This window comes from Peromyscus maniculatus, chromosome 17 (genome assembly GCF_049852395.1).
Source record: "Peromyscus maniculatus bairdii isolate BWxNUB_F1_BW_parent chromosome 17, HU_Pman_BW_mat_3.1, whole genome shotgun sequence".
NCBI lineage: Eukaryota > Metazoa > Chordata > Mammalia > Rodentia > Cricetidae > Peromyscus > Peromyscus maniculatus.
In genome coordinates this window covers 59,061,609-59,078,009 of record NC_134868.1, presented here as the reverse complement: position 1 = coordinate 59,078,009, position 16,401 = coordinate 59,061,609, and the positions used below count along the sequence as shown (strand labels likewise).

General features: G+C 50.4%; 1 protein-coding gene across 9 annotated transcripts in view; it reads left to right on the top strand.

Moving 5' to 3' along the window:
- Arhgef7 (Rho guanine nucleotide exchange factor 7) overlaps nucleotides 1-16,401 on the top strand; it is a 114,370-nt gene that overhangs the window by 38,713 nt on the left and 59,256 nt on the right. The gene's annotated exons all lie outside the window — the stretch shown is intronic.

The following is a 16,401-nucleotide window of genomic DNA, read 5'->3' as shown; positions in this document are numbered from 1 at the left end:
AGCAGTTCACCAAGGCTCTCCTGCTGGAGCACCAACACTGCCTCTGGTGCAGCGTCTCTGCTCTGGAGAGGAGAAGACGTGCGGATGCGGTTTCTCACGCTCGCCAGGCAGGCTGTCAGGGAGCCTGTCAAATGAGGCCTGCAGCTTTTCTCCAGCCAGTTGTGCTGCGTGGGACCTGGAGGGGATGGTGACCCACTGTCATTAGCCTTCCTACTTACCTCACACACCAGGTGATAGCGACACTCCTTCCTGGCTTTAGATAGAAGCACTAGTTAAAATCTTAGTGTTTCAGTCATTCAGAGGTCTCGGGGATTCAGAGCAGAAATGGCTTCTTTCCTTACTCTTGGACATTTTTGGCCTTTCAGATCAGTAGACATTAAAATGTAGACTAACTGTTGGCATAGTGTTTGCTTCACAAGCTGGTTTCTTAAGGCGTGTATGTATGCAGTGGACTGTGGTGTTTTGGATATGTGAATGCATCTCGGATGATTAAATCAAGCTAGTCTCCATTTGTCACCACCATAGACTTCTTTGTGATGAGAACACTTTAAATTCTTTCATAACTTTCACATGTATGTTGTCAACAGTAGCTGCCGTACTGTGCAGTGCCCACCGAAACTTCCTCTCTGGCTTACCTAGACTTTGTCCCTCTGACCAGCCTCCTCCCATTGCTCTGTCCTTCCTCCCAGCCTCTGGGGACTGCCATCTTGACTTCTATTAGTTCATCAGTTGTCAGCTTCGTATGTGAGCGAGGCCATGCATTATGGATCTTTTGGTGGCTGGTTTACTTTACCTAGCGGTTCTCCGGGTCCACCCACGCTGTCACTATGGTACGATTTCATTTCTTCTTTTTACACTAGTGCTGTCCCATTGTGTATGTGTATCCTGTTTTCTTTTCATATCCGTCCATCTCAGGTGGTTTCCATTTTGTGGCTGTTTTGAACACTGTTGCAGGAACACCTGTGTTTCTCCAACATTTCCTCAGTTTCTTAATACACCTAGCAGTGGGAGTCCTGGTCCACAGGGTGAGTTTTAGTTTTCTGGAGAACGTCTGTATCAATTTCAGAAATGCATCGACTCGCTTACATTCCCACCAGCCAGTGTTGAAGGAGTCCGTCTCCTCGCATTTTACCAGCAGTTAGCTTTTGTGTTTCTGACAGACATTCTGAGGAGTTCATTGTGGTTTTACTTCACATTTCCTTGGTGTTAGTGATGTTGGACTTTATAAGGAAATAGCTTTTTTGGAGAAATGTCGACAGAAAAATGGTTTTAGGTGGTGGTTGACTTCCTGGTGTGTTTTGGACGTCAGCTCCTTTCCATAGCATGGCATACAATCCTTTCTCTCACTTTGTCCGTTTGGAAGTGGGTGTGGTGATGCCTGCCTTCGTGTGTGCTGTTAGAAGCACAGGGGTTAGCAGTAAGTACCAAGGAGAGTGCCAGCAGGCAGGCCTGACGAGCTGAGAGGCTGTGAGTGGGTACTGCTACAACCAGCAGCATTTCCTGCGCTTTAAACCACGCGTATATTATGCTTTTAAGTTGCCTAGTAGTCTGTTACATAAAGCTCAGGATATAGAGAAATGCAGAAAAAAGGCATGATCCTGCCATCTAGAGATGCCAGTGTAGGCTGCTTTGGTAATTTTCCCACGGCACACATGCAGGTAGCTTTAGAGATGTGGCACGGGAGCATATATGTTCTGTAATACACTTCAGCTTGACGTGCTGGCTCTGTGGGCGTCTCCCCATGCTCAGTGTTCATCTCTTGGTTGCAGTGACTGCTTCTTGGAGGCCAGTCGACCCTATCGGATGTGGACGTGCTTTTCCGTTTTCACTGCTGGAAACAGTGACCCACATAAAAGCTATTTTTGCCCTGTGCTAGTTCCATTAGCCTTGACTGTCACTGCAGGGTGCCGCTCCTGCTAGGTCACAGCCAGGCTAACGGTGGGAATTCACACAAGCTTTGAGCAGCTGCCACCATGGCACCAGCCTGTCAGGAGCAGTGTGTGAGTGCCTTCCCAGGCTGCCCTGCAGGTGCTTGTACCTGCTGGAGGCTCTCTTTCCTCCCGAGAAGTAGACCTCCATGATACACAGTGTGCTTCCTCTTGTATGTCTTGCTTGAGTGTGGTAAACCAAGGCAAGAGTGAGGCACTCTCAGTTCCCTGTGGTGGACTTGAGGTTGAGGATGTGAAAGAAGAGCAGCCCTGGGAAGTACCTGTTGGAAGCCGGGCATCTGCAGTGCTTCCTTCCGGCCTGGTCTGTCCAGCCAGGCGTGGGCGCTCTGTACAGGGAGCTCGAGCTCCGGATGACAGCCGGCTTGCAGCCGTTTGCAGAGGTGAGGAGGCCGGGCTCCTTTGGGTGAGGTTCTCATCCCTGTCCTCGTGTTGAAAGAGCTCCGAAGGACCTCGGTCTCCAGCCTTGTAAAGGGCCAAGCTGACTTAGGGAGTTCAAGTGAGGCTCTGGAAAGGAAGTTGCGCATCTCTGGACTTCTCATCAGTGGCCTGTGTAAGTCTATGGACATAAAGAACTTGAGATGCCCGTGAGCGTTTGGTAGTGGAGCGAACAGAGAGGAGGAGTTAAGTAACTTCCGGCTGTAGGGATAGGGAGGGTGGTTGGGATGTTGGACAGACCGGACAACAGTTGTGTTCTGTGAATTCCCAACACTAGTTGTGGTGGTTTGAAGGAGAATATCCCCCATAAGCGCGTATATTCGAATACATGGTCCCCAGTTGGTGGTACTGTTTGGGAAGGATTATGAGGTGTGGCCTTGTGGGAGGAAGTGTGTCGCTGGGGGTGGGCTTTGAGTTTTCAAAAAACTTGCAAGGTGTGGTAGCACACACCTTTAATCCCAGCACTTGGGAGGCAGAGGTAGGTACAGCTCTGAGTTTGAGGTCAGCCTGGTCTACAGAGCGAGTTCCAGGACAACCAGGGCTACACAGAGAAACTCTGTCTTGAAACAAACAAACAAAAAACAACCCCCCAACAACAACAAAACAAAAACCTTGCAGCATTCCAAGTGTTTTCCCTTTCTCTCCTACTTGTGGATCGAGATAGGAGCTCTCATCTGTTTTGCCGCCCTGCCTTAGCTCCAGCATCGTGGACTCTAACCCTCTGAAATTTTAAGTCCACTTAAATTTTTTCTTTTATAAGTTAGGTTACGGTGTTTTGTTATAGTGGTTTAAAAGTAATGAAGACACTAATCATGCCTACTAAGAAATTTCAAAGTTAAATGCACATAGTTAAAATATTTTCTTGAAAACTAATTTTTATTTATATTTTGTTGTCCACCTAGTCAGTATTATAACCTCAGCCAGCTTCTGGTTAACTGTGTCTGGGGATCTGAGGAGAGCTGGGACAGTGCTAGATTAGTGGCAGGTACTGAGTTAGTTTTGCCTTGCGTTTCTAGAGTCCAGGCATCTCCTCCTCACCTGTCTTTCTTTGTGTATCCCTCAGTGTGAGCTTTGAATGTCACTGGAATGTGGCTGTGTACAGAGCCAGGTGAGGGATTACCTAGATGAGGCTGGCCTGGAATGTGTCCGTGGGGGATTATATTGGTTACTAACTGGGAGAACCATCCTGCGTGTGGACCCTGGACTATGACTGAAGAAAGCTTGCTGAGCATAAGCAGCAAGGGAGTGAGGTTCCATTTGTTTCTCTTGTTTGTGAGTGTGACAGGCTAGCTGCTTGAGTTCCCGCCTTGACTTCCCCTCAGTGATGATTGTAACATGTAAGCCAGATAAGCCTCCCTCCCCGTCTTAGTGGACCGGTCTCCGTAAAGAGCATCACTTCTGGACTTCTGGACTCGTGGATTTGGAGTTCTAGGAGTGTCCACCTGTTGGGGACGTCCATAATGATAAATGACTCATTTCCATGAGTGACCTGTGACCTGTTCTAGGAGTTGTAGCTTACAGCTGTCAGCTCTTAGCAAGTGGTCTTAGTGCCTAGTAACTGAGGTAGAGAGGTCGGGAACAGAGCTGTGGTCACCGGCCAGTACTTACTCTGTCTTCTTGTTGCCGTGCTTGGAGAACCTGTCTTTTGTCCCGTCTGCAGTGATGTCGTCTGGGCAAGCGCAGACTGTCTCTATGCCACGCCTCCTTCTTTCTGTTTGCTCTGGGCTGTCTGCCTGTCTGTGGCTCCTTGAACATGTGCCATTGTTTGTGGATCACTAAGTAGACATTTGTTGAACTGGCAAAAACTCCACTAAGTGTCCATCCAGGGGTCTTGTGGAACCCTTAGGGACCATGGGTGTCCAACCAGGGGACTTGGAATACTTGTCAGAGACCTTGGACATTCTTCAGGAACCATGGGACCCCTCTAGGGATATTAGGGTGCTGTCTGAGACAAATGGTGGGGGCGGGGCTCAGTTGCATGGTGTCTATGTTCACCTCAGTTTCTCCCCTCGTCCCTCCCCATACACACCTTTATTTCATCCTTAGAACTACAGAATTTTTGTTTGATTCTTTCAGAGCCTTGCTGCATAAGTGGTTGCAGATCAGGTGCAGTGGGATAGGCAGCCTTTGTATCAGTGTCAGATGGCTTCTGTGAACTAGGACCGTCTCCAGTGGGTGCTGTCATCCCTGACATACGGGATCAGTTTGAGAGGACAGATGGCCGGTGGATGGCTCTGTGCCACTTGCTGGCTGGTACTGACTCCTGGCTTTGGTGCTGGCTTTTCCTGTGGTAGAGCTCAGGAAGGATGCCCAGGTCCTAGAGACCGTGAGGCCCTGCAGACTTAGACATGGTAGGAGTTTCAGAGTTGGAGGTCCCCGGGCTTAGTGAGAGCTGTACCCGGCATATTTCTTCAGCTCAGGGGAAGAGAAACTGAGGTGGTCCCGGGCAGGACGGAGGGCCACACATTGTGCAGCCTTTTCCTCTGGCCTGTGTGCTTCTGCTTTGGGGGTGATAAACGCCTAGAGCTGTTTCAGGTCCTGTGCAGGCTGAGGTGCTCCTTTAGTCCCCACCGTGGGAGGCTTGGGAACCCTGGGCAGGGTGGTGTGTGAAATGGAGACGTCCACGAGGAGCTTTGCGTTGCCATCCCGTGTCTCCACCCGGCGAGGAGCCCAGCAGAGCGCAGTTTGGTGGCCAGTGGATGGGCATGTGGGCAGGTAGTGGCTTGGGGTGGGTTCTGTGTGAAGATCTGTGCCTGCTGAGGAGACAGGGCAAGGTTGTACCTCTGAGCCTCCAGGGGGGAGTACAGGTTTCAGGCCAGGCTGTGGCCATCAGCCTAGGTAATGCTGCTGCTGTGCCTGGTGGCTTTTCTGGACTGACTCATTTGACCAGGTGGGTCTGGAACCTTCCTGGGAAAGCCTCTCTTAGTCTCTGGACTGTGTCACTGCACCAGCTATCTGTGAAGTGTGTCTTACTCTGCTGCATTAGGTCACAGGGGTGGACCAGACATTCATATGTGAAGTGTGTTTTACCCTGCTGCATTAGGTCACAGGGGTGGACCAGACATTCATATGTGAAGTGTGTTTTATCCTGCTGCATTAGGTCACAGGGGTGGACCAGACATTCATATGTGAAGTGTGTTTTATCCTGCTGCATTAGGTCACAGGGGTGGACCAGACATTTGTATGTGAAGTGTGTTTTATCCTGCTGCATTAGGTCACAGGGGTGGACCAGACATTCATATGTGAAGTGTGTTTTACCCTGCTGCATTAGGTCACAGGGGTGGACCAGACATTCATATGTGAAGTGTGTTTTATCCTGCTGCATTAGGTCACAGGGGTGGACCAGACATTCATATGTGAAGTGTGTTTTATCCTGCTGCATTAGGTCACAGGGGTGGACCAGACATTTGTATGTGAAGTGTGTTTTATCCTGCTGCATTAGGTCACAGGGGTGGACCAGACAGTCATATGTGAAGTGTGTTTTATCCTGCTGCATTAGATCGCATGAGTGGACCAGACATTCATATGTGAAGTGTGTTTTATCCTGCTGCATTAGGTCACAGGGGTGGACCAGACAGTCATATGTGAAGTGTGTTTTACCCTGCTGCATTAGATCGCATGAGTGGACCAGACATTCATATGTGAAGTGTGTTTTATCCTGCTGCATTAGGTCACAGGGGTGGACCAGACATTCATATGTGAAGTGTGTTTTATCCTGCTGCATTAGGTCATGGGTGGACCAGACATTCGTATGTAAAGTGTGTTTTATCCTGCTGCATTAGGTCACAGGGGTGGACCAGACATTCATATGTGAAGTGTTTCTTCCTGCTACATTAGGTCACATGGATGTTTTTCAGGGATGTTCAGGGTTGGCTAAACAGTAGGAAAATGCTTCACTGAGAATTGTGCGTTTTTGCCCCTCAGTCCTTGTGGAAAATCAGCCAGTGACAACCATGACAGACGGGTGGCTGTGGAATGAAGCTTGAGATGGACAGGTGTGGCTGAGAGCCCTGAGATAGAGTGACTGCTGTTTCTATGTGTGGGACTCCTGCAGTTGACAGTGACCTTCCACCTCCTTCCCTCTGTTTACTTCCTACCCCACATCATATCACCTCTCTCTCTCCTCTGCCCCCCCTCCCCCATGGAACCCAGAGCTTTGCACAGCCTAGGTAGATGCTGTTCACAGAGTTAGGTCCTCGCTCCTCCTACCTCTTCTGGGTCTAGGAAAACAGGTTTCTCTCATCCTTTCATCACCGTCTTCCTGATCTCTGTTGAAAACAAACCCTGCAGACCCCAGGCTGTTGTCTGGTTGGATGGAGCAAACCTCTCTTTACTTGACAGCTGTTTGTCCTGCATCTTTCTTTCTCTGAGTGTCCTTTGTGTTCTGAGGGCAGGTTCCCACTGAGTGAGTGAGACAAAAGCCAAACCCTCACACTGTGTTTGGATGTGATGTCTAGACTATGTGTGAAAAATAACTACTCAGAACATGTATTTCTGCCCAAATTTGTATTAGTCTGTATTGATGTTTTCTCTCGTCGTTCTGGACCCTAACTGCTCCTTCTCCCACGGTGTGGCGCTGATTCCCGTGGCCTGTACTACTTTACTCCCCTGGGAATAGCAGGCTCCCTCTTCTTTTTAGAGGCTTACAGGTGAGGGAGGCTCATACCCGCTCGGGCTTCAGTGTGGAGGAGCATTACAGACGAGTGGGAAGTCTTAGTGGCCAAGAACAGGAGTGAGAAACACGCTTCTCTCCAGCTGTGGTTCCACAGAACTAGGCCCAGGCTGCCCATTGTGTGAAGTGTAGGGCAGTGAACTGTAACGGTGCAGTCTCAGAAGGGCTGCCGGGCCTTCTAGGATTGCTCACTGCCAACTGAGGGCTGGAGAATGGAGCTTTCGTTTTCCCTCCTCGAGAGGTTAGAGATGGTGAGTGGATGCTAGAGAGCTTCCTGGTCTGTTGTCTCTGGAATGTTTCTGACATTAGAAACTTAGGCAGCTGGCTGGAAGGTGCCATACTAATCACCTTGGGCCTTTGTACCTGTCCAGTGCTGATGCTCTGCGTTTTGTTCTCTCTCTAAATTCTGCACGTCAGCTTACATTTTATTTTGCTAAGCTTTTAACTACATTATAGACCTAGTGATTCTTCTGAATACTTGAGTGCATGTGTTAAAATATGGATGCCAGCCTTTACAGTTTCCCAAGACACTTTAACGTGGTAATCTCTTATTTCATGTTTAGTACATGTTCCGATGCGCACCGTGTTCTCAAAGTGACATGCAGCCTTCCTTTTTTGAAGGATCTGAGTAGAGGTCGTGTATCTTTTACTTTGTCGTGCCTCTTCAGTTTCTTTTCACAAAGAACTGTTCCCTCACCTGTATCATTTATGACTTGGAATCCTTAACTTGCAGTTATTCTTTACAATTTTATGCACAGATATACTTTGATTGTGTTCCCCATTGTCCTCTCTTACCTCGTTTCCCTCCCACTGAACCCTGCTTCCCAGCATGTCCCTGTCCTTCTCTGATGATTTACCCCCGTGGTCCACTGTGAGAGTGTAGGTGAGGAGTTATGTGAGCGAGGGTGACTTCACTGAGCAGACCATAGAGGACTATAACTTGCCCTCTCCTAGCAACCACTGCTGCCTCTACCTCCTCCGGAGAGCTGGGCCCTTATGCACTGTGTCTCTCATCCACGAGGGGGTGTTGATGGCCCAGTCTTGTACACATAGCGGCTTGCTGTGAAGGCGTGGGTGTAGACAGCCATGGCATGTCCAGAAGACAGAGTCTCGCAGCACTCCTTCCCATCCTTGGCTCTTCCGTGCTTTGCTCTGCCTCTTCTGCAGTGGTCCCTGAACCTTGGAGGTGATAATGTAGATGTTCTGTTCAGGGATGAGCACTCGTCATCATTTCTTCTTAGCACTTGGTATGAGTCTCCATATTAGTGGTCACCTGCTGTAAATGGAGGCTTCTGTAAGAGGTACAAAGCAGTATTTAGAAGGCAGTTGGATGCCATGTCCGTAAGCAAGACGACAGAAGTAGGTCGTGTGTCTTCCCTCTCCTTCTCTTGAGCTGTGACCATCTCAGCCATTACTTTGGACCAGATTTACAGGGCCAGGCACATTTTCCCCTGTGGAAAAGGCCTTGAATCCAGGCAGAAAACAGTTGGTTACTACTGTGTCGTCAGGTTGGTATTCTGACTTGCAGGTTGTACACCTGAGTGAGACTGTTGATCCTTTTCTCCGTCAGCAGACTGGACGTCATCTTGTGTGGAAGCTAGTCAGGAGGAGGGGCCCTTCTGGCATAGTTGCAGCTTGATTTCTCTGTGATTTGTTCGTTCGTTCGTTCGTTCGTTCGTTCGTTCGTTCGTTCATTCATTCATTCGTCTATTTATTTATTTATTTATTTATTTATTTATTTATTTATTTATTTATTTATTTATTTATTTATTTATTTATTTATTTATTTATTTATTTTTTATGACACAGTCTAACTTTGTAGCCCACAGCGGCCTCCGCTTGAGATGCTCCTGCCTTGTCTCTCCCTGCCCCCTGCAGGTGTCAGGTTACAGTTGTGTGTCATTATGTCTGGTTAGACGTGTGCCTGGCTGTGGTTCGAGTCTAATAAAATTACTTTGGCAGGAGTTCTGCATGAAGGTGTTCCTAACTTCCTATACTTTTGTGAGAGGGCACTGAGTGTCGGCCTCTGTCTCGGGGTGCCGAGTTAGCTCTCAGGGTTTCTGCTGTGCAGAAGCCTGCCTTCCCTTGCTACCACACAAGTCATCCTGTTAACACTTTCCTGCCTGCCTCCACACCTTCCAGGTGATATGTCTGACTCCACTGGCCACCTTGGCTTGAATCATTTTCCACTTGGTATTGCTGTTTGGTATGGGACCCTTGGGTGTGAAGCTGCCCTTGGTTATTAAGTCCTGGTCAGACATTGGTGAGTGGAGATGGTGACATCTAGGCTAGGAGGTTGTGTGGGAGAGGAGATACCCCCCCGCCCCAGCTTCCAGAACCAGTTATTTGTGTGTGCACTCATCACTCATCCACTTCTGACCTCTGTGTTACTGTTTCTCTCATGCCAATTTTTTATTATCAGAGGACAGTCAGTCTGACCTAGACTGAAGCTCTGAGCTCAGTATTATACACATGGACTTGAGGTGTAAAAGGAAAAATGTTCCTCAGCAAGAAGGAACCGATACAGGGCAGACATCTATTTACGTGTGAGGAAGGGATTTGGAATCCAGAAGCAGCGGTAGGCACCTGTCCTGAAGCACACTGGCAGCCGAGTGCAGCCACTGCTGTTTCCTGCTTGCTTCTCAGGACCCGAACAACCGCATCACTTGGGTGCAGATGCTGTTACTCTGCCACTCGAGCAGGGCTGACGGGCAGAGGTGTGATCTCGTGCCTAAGTCTGGTGTATACCTGGTGGTAGATTGGCATTTGAGTGCATTTCCAGAGCTGCTGTGTTTGGAGTTATTCACCTGCTCCCACAGTTGACTTGTGCGGTTCAACTGTGTGGTTGTTTGGACGAGAACCTCCTCCTCCTCCTCCTCCTCCTCCTCCTCCTCCTCCTCCTCCTCCTCCTCCTCCTCCTCCTCCTCCTCCTCCTATCATAGGCTTTTAGAGTTGAGTGTTTGGTCCACAGTTGGGGGAACCCTTTGAAAAGGATTAGGAGGTGTGGCCTTGCTGGAGGAGGTGTGTCACTGGCTTTGAGGTTTCACTAGCCTGTGCAACTCCCAGGTTGCGCGCGCTCTCCCTCGGTGCCTCCTGCTTGTGGATCTGATGTAAGCTCGCAGTTGCAGCTCCAGTGCCTGCCTGCCTGCCTGCCGCCATGTTTCCCCACCACAATCGTTATGGACTCATTCTCTGAAACTGGAAGCAAATCTCCAGTTAAATGCTTTCTTTTATAAAGTTGCCTTGGTTGCGATGTCTCTTCAAAGTAATAAAAAAGTAGCTAAGGTAAATCGTCTAGTGTAGTTGTGCATTTTAACTTTCTTTGAGGTGGGGCTGCTCTGACCAGGCTGCCCCAGACTCCGTCTCCGGAGTGCTACATTACAGGTGTGCACCACCAGTGCTTCATTGTAATTCTCAGTGAGCGAGTTACAGATGATTGGAACACCGTGCACAGTTTGGGAAGGAAATTTACCTAAGGCACTTAGGCTGCGCTAGTTTCCAGTTTGCCCTGTCGCTTTGCCGTGGTGTGTGACTTGGCCAGTGTGTGTGGGTTTGTTTTCTAGATGAGAAACTGGAGCAGGGTGAAACTGGCAGCTTCAGGTGTGAGGACATTCCGCCTGGCTGGCTCTGCTCACTGCTGCCCCCTGCTGACTATGCAGTTATGAAGAACTAAGGCTGTGTAACCGTGCGGGCCTCGTGTCAGATGAAGGTGTTAGAAGGACCAGGGCAAGGCATCTTTGGACTGGGGGAGCTGTAGGAAAAATTTGGAATTGTCTCAGTTTCTCTCCGAAGCAGAGACCTGGGGTCATACCTTCCTCCCGCTCAGCGTCTAGTGGTCCTTTTAGCTTGGAGTTGGCCCGGGAGCAGGAGGGGTCCTAGGAAGAGGTGTAGGAGGTCGCAGGGTTCGCCGACCTGAGTGCAGCTAGGTCGCTGTGTGCTGAGAAGGTGGTGTTTTCCAGGTGACAATGGTCGGCTGGCACCCAGTCGTGAAGAAACTTCCTCAGCTGGGTTCCTTGGCCACAGAGGGTAGGTGGATGATGGAAAACAGCGTGGGGCGGGGTGGCAGAGTGGACTGCTGGTGAGGCTTGGGTTTAAGGGAGAGGAAGAGAGTGGTGTGAATATGGAAGAACGTGTCTGGCAGGGCTTCAGAGATTTTGAAAAGGTGGAAGGGCCAGCTGTGTGGGACAGCTTGCTGCCTGGTTGCTGTCTCTGCACGCACTCTGACCCCGCCCTGGGGTGTGAAAGCAGCATCTGTGTGTGTTGGGAAGGTCCCAGTGCAAGTAGCCCTGAACCGTGGTTGTTGTTGGAAGGAGCTTGGCATTGCTAAAAGGAGAGAGAACCAGAGGGGCAGCTGTGGACTGGAGTATCTGTAGCCTATTTCCAGAATGGCACCTGGATCATTATCTCCCAGTGCCTGCCCTGTGAGTGGAGCCCAGAGCATCAGTAGAGTTAGGGGAGGGACTGGTGTGTCAGCGATACAGTCTTGCTAAAAATTAGGCAGAATGTTGTTTATCTCTTACCTTGGTGAGTTTAATCCGAAGATGTTAGGAAGAAAAAGAAGGGGCTGTAACCATTGTGCCAACCAGTGACCTTGGCAGCATTAAGAACAGAACTCCAGGGTGGGTTTTAGTGCTAGTGGATTGCAGTAGGCAAGTAAGGCAAGATCAGCCTTGTGCAATGCATGTACTTAGGGAGTGCTGTCATAGACGTGCCCTCGTTAACGTAAGCAGTGTTCTGAAATGGGCAGTGCTTCATTTGTACTTGGCTGTTTGATGGTGTCACCCAGAAGCCCATCTCAAGCCTCTCTGGCTGCCCTGTCTTTTCGCAGCTCACAGGCTTCCCTTGGAGTTTGCATGTAGTCTGGAAATTGCAAGTATGTATGGCTGTGGTGTGCAGTTGTCAGGAGGCCTGTGATCTGTACCTGCAAACCCTTGCTTACCATAGCCTCCTTCGTTTAGCTCAGAAGAGAAGGGGCTTAGTGTACTTGTGCTTCCTCCCTTAGTGTGTGTGTGTGTGTGTGTGTGTGTGTGTGTGTGTGTGTGTGTGTGTGTGTGTTTGTGTGTGTGTGTGTATGTATGTGTGTGGTGGTGGTGGGGTGTTTTCTTCAGTTCTGAGGATTGAACTTGGAACCTCTTCACACATTGATAGGCAAGTGCTCTCCCACCGAGCTACATCTCCAGCCTTGTTTTATTGTCATTTTATTTACTTTTTGAGATAGAGTTTTATTCTGCAGGAGAGCCTGAGCTGGCTTTGACTTGTGACCATCCTGTGTCAGCCTTCTGAGTAGCTGGAGTTATGGTTGTGTGCTGCTATGTCAGGCCAGAGACTGAGCTTGACTTAAGGATACGGATGTGGGCCTGGGAGCTGCTGCGGGCTAAGGGTCAGGGCTCCCTGTTGGCTTGCTGTAGGAACAGGACTGCATCGTCCCCTTGGTTTCCGCTTACGGGGCTGCCCCTTTCCTGGGCTTTGACGGGGAGAGCAGGCTGTATGGTGGGCTTTCTGGGCTGGTGGCTGCTTTAGCACCCGAGTCCTTTAAAGTATAAAGACCACTGCAGGTAGGGTGTTTCCAGGTCAAGCCCTTAGCCAGTTCACCTTCTCTCTGCCTTCCAGGCCCTGGGCAGCTTTCTGTGTTGTGTCCAGGGCTTTTAGCTGTACTTAGGTACAGCTCCCTTTTTTCTATTGCTTCTCACAGATGTGCCTTGCTCAGACCTCATTTTTCATGTGGTACTGGTGATCCAGCCCACGGCTCAGGGTCTGACGGACAAGTACTCCACCACTGAACCACATCCTTAGCCCTCTGTGATTCAGTCCTGTGGCATGGAGAGCAGTCATGTGGGTGGGAGGGGCTTTACTGTGGCAGTTTGCTGAGTAGCAGGCAGGGAGGGCTGGAGGGAGTCTGAAGTGCTCTCTAGGAGCAGAGCCTTGGCTAGAGCCTCATGCTTCTAGTCCTCCTGGACCAGTGTAGCTGAGCTCTGGGGATTGCCCTGTGGGCGGGATTACTAGCTGCTGCTCCTCCTCCTCCTCCTCCTCCTCCTCCTCCTCCTCCTCCTCCTCCTCCTCCTCCTCCTCCTCCTCCCGGTGTCTGTCCTGTGAGTCCAGGACATCTCACGTGGATCTGCTCTTAGGATCCAGTGTAGTGCCTGCTTCTCCTGAGAGAGGGTCGGGGTGCTGCTCAGCCCCTCTGTCCAAGGAAAGGGTTGTGGGTGCAGTTGCTCGCGCTGTTGATGTCCCGTGGCGGCTTCCTGGGGCTCTTCCCAGCTCTGAGGGTTCTCAGGCCCATCTGCTTCCCTAGCAGTCCTCCAAGTTGGATGCCGGCTGCTCATAGCCTCTCCCCTTCCTCCCACCCATTTACAGCTTTTCACGCTCACTTGAGTGAGGGAGGAAGGAGGGGGCCTTCGCAGTGTGTCTTGAAACACTTCTCCAAGCCTGGGGGTTGTAGTTGCTGTTAGTTTGGATGTTAATGTTCTCACTGCCTTCTCGAGTTGTGACTGCTGTCCCTTCCCTTAAGTTTAGCCCAGTCAGGTGCCAGGCCTGCCCAGGGCCTGCTGTGGTTGGGCTCATGTTCTAGATAGGCAGCAGTGCTTGGCCAAGTGGGGTTAAGGACGGGGGGTGGGGGCAGGGGGGGCAGGCTGTACGGGGTGCCTGTATGGAACTGCACCCTGCTTTCCTCCTGGCTGGCAGTGTGCTGTGAAGGGCAAAGTCCACATGGTCTGAGTCAGCGTCTTTCTGCTCATCAAGGCTTCCTTTCCCCGTGTGGAAGATAAAATTGGCACATGGTTTAAACTGGGAGGTCTGGGCTGTGCACACATCAGTGTGACATTTATCCTCAGCGAGTTCATTTCCACTCTGCCCTGGTTGGAGCTGCCTGTCCCACTGTGCTTCATGAAGGTTTCTCCTAGGCTAGGGAAGGATGTCTTTACAGCAGTGTGTACATGCCTGCCCTTCTGTCCCTGTTACTGTGTTCTCAGCCGTCTCTTCTGCTCCTGTAGGCCCTCCTGGAAATTACCAACCATAACTGATTATGTCTCTGTGGATCTGTGTTCCCCGCCACAGTGTTGTTTGCATGTTGTTGATAGAAGAGATCGGCAAACCCAGAAGATCTGGTTCTGAGCTGAGAGGGAAGGAGCGTGTTTGGGGTTGTGTCAGGTGAAGGTGCTGTGACTGCTAGGACCTGTTATGGAGCTCTGTTTTTAGTCCTGGGAGCAGGAGGAGGCGGAATCAAGTTCAGAATCTGTGGAAGCCAAGAAGACGAGGAGCCAGGGCTGGATTTTACTGTCTTAACAGTATAGACCGTTTGCACTAAACTGAAATAGCACCACTTACTTAAGATTCATTGTCATTCTTGTTCTGAAATCACAGATTCCATTTGACAGTATGATAAGACAAAAATGTATTTTTAAACTTTGCAAGCAACACTTCAGAAATATCTGCCAAGAGTCATGATTTTGTGCGTGCCTGTGTGTTTGTGAAGTACAGCTTCCCCAGAAGCCCTTTGTAGTGGAGCTGACGTCAAGGTGTTGGGGAGGTGAAGCCTGGGGTCAGTCTCCTGCACCAGTGTCTCATTCCTGTTGAGATGGAGGTGAGATGGGGAGGAGAGACACCTTTCCCAGGCACGCCGCCGTGGGTGTAGCCGCCGAGGGATGTCACGTGTGTGTGAGTCACTCTGCTTTGCTTTTAGGTCAGTATTGCAAGGTGGATCATGTCAGTTATGGTGGCCAGTGAGCTTGTGCTTGTGTGGCCAGGCTGCTGTGATCTGAGGAGACAGCTGGGCACCGGTGTGGGAGCAGTTGGTGGAACTCGGGTATCAGCAGGTGAAATGTCTGGGTGGGCTGTTTGTGTTTGGTGCTGGTGCTGAATCTTCTGAGTTCTAAATTACATGCTGTCCAGGTGATTGGCTCCTGGCATGGCCCTCCTTCCGTCTCAGTGGCCACGGGCTTGGCTTGTGTCTTGGGAGTCTTAACACACTTTGCTCCTTGAACAAGGAGAGGTGTTCTACTGCCTGCTGCTGTGAGCTACACTGATAACTCCTAATAAATACATAGTACACATGGCTTGCAAGAGTACAATTCCTGAAATTGTAGGCCCTGGCTTCCTTGTGCTTGCATTAGGGAACTTTGTCTTTGGAGTGAGGACACAGGGAGTCCAGGTCTCCTCCCAACAGCCTTACCGTGGTGTTTCCTTGTTACCAGGATTTGAGCCCATTGAGGCCTTCAGGCTGCCAAATGCCTGCAACTCCAGCCAGCATCTTGATGGCTTCCCACCTGGCAGCTGGGAACCACATCCATGCAGCAAGCTGCTTCTGAACACAGATTAGAACACTGCAGATGTTTGCTGTTCGCGTTCCTGAGTTTAGAGACTAGTTGTAGAAATGTGTGCGTGCTCAGGTGTCCAGAGACGACACAGTGTAGAGGCCTACGGGCTGGGTAGAAGAGTCCCCTGGGGTGTTGATTGTCCTCTTCTGCCTGATCCTGTCACCTCCTGAGGGCGGGCACAGTGGGGCCCTCTGGGAAGGAATATGCTCTCTGGCCACCAGTTTGCATGTATTTCGGCATCTTCTTTTCTTTCTTTTGAGGTTTCTGTGAAGCCTTAGCTGCCAGCAGTTTATACTACCGTGGTTTGGATTTGGGGTGGGAGGGGGTCCTTGTTTGCTGGGGAGTGTGGCAGTGCTTGCTCAGCATCCCCTTTAGTTTGCGTCACAGCCTTCTGAGAGGAGGAGCTGCCGTGGTAAAGCTCTTGATCTGGGTGGCCTGTGCTCCTCAAGGCTGGCTTGTGTTTGGAGGTGGAAGACAGCACCTTGCTGAGGACCTTGTGTATGTGTGTATGTATCAACACCAGGGCTTCCCTGACCACTTCTGCCGCTGCAGGTAGGGTAGGTGTCACTCTGACAGCAGCCCCTCTTGGCCCGGCCCTTCCTTCCCATTTGAAGAGCCTGGTCAGAGGCTTGTTGACACTCCCTGAGGTTCCTGGAACTTGCGCTCCATGTGATGGGCCACAGCCCGACAGTAGGGTGACCAGTTTTCTATGCCTGCAGGATGCAGACTCTCCAGGGAGCTGCTGCAGTACGCCGAGGTTGGAGAAGTACGGAAGGTCAGAAAGTTGTGTCCTGATAGGAAGTTCTGGGTCGAAGGCTTCCAGCATCTGTGCTCCGTAGGCTTCTGTCTGTCCTGCTGGTCTCTGGATTGAGACAGTGTTACGGTTTGGGGACACAGGTGACCAGGCGGGTCCATGCCTGCTGCTCACAGGACCACTGTGATGATGTCAGCTTGCCAGGCAGATACTGTGGACAGTTGAGTACCACATTCTTCCTGTTTCAGGTGTTCATACAAGAGCTAAGCCCGACCTTGC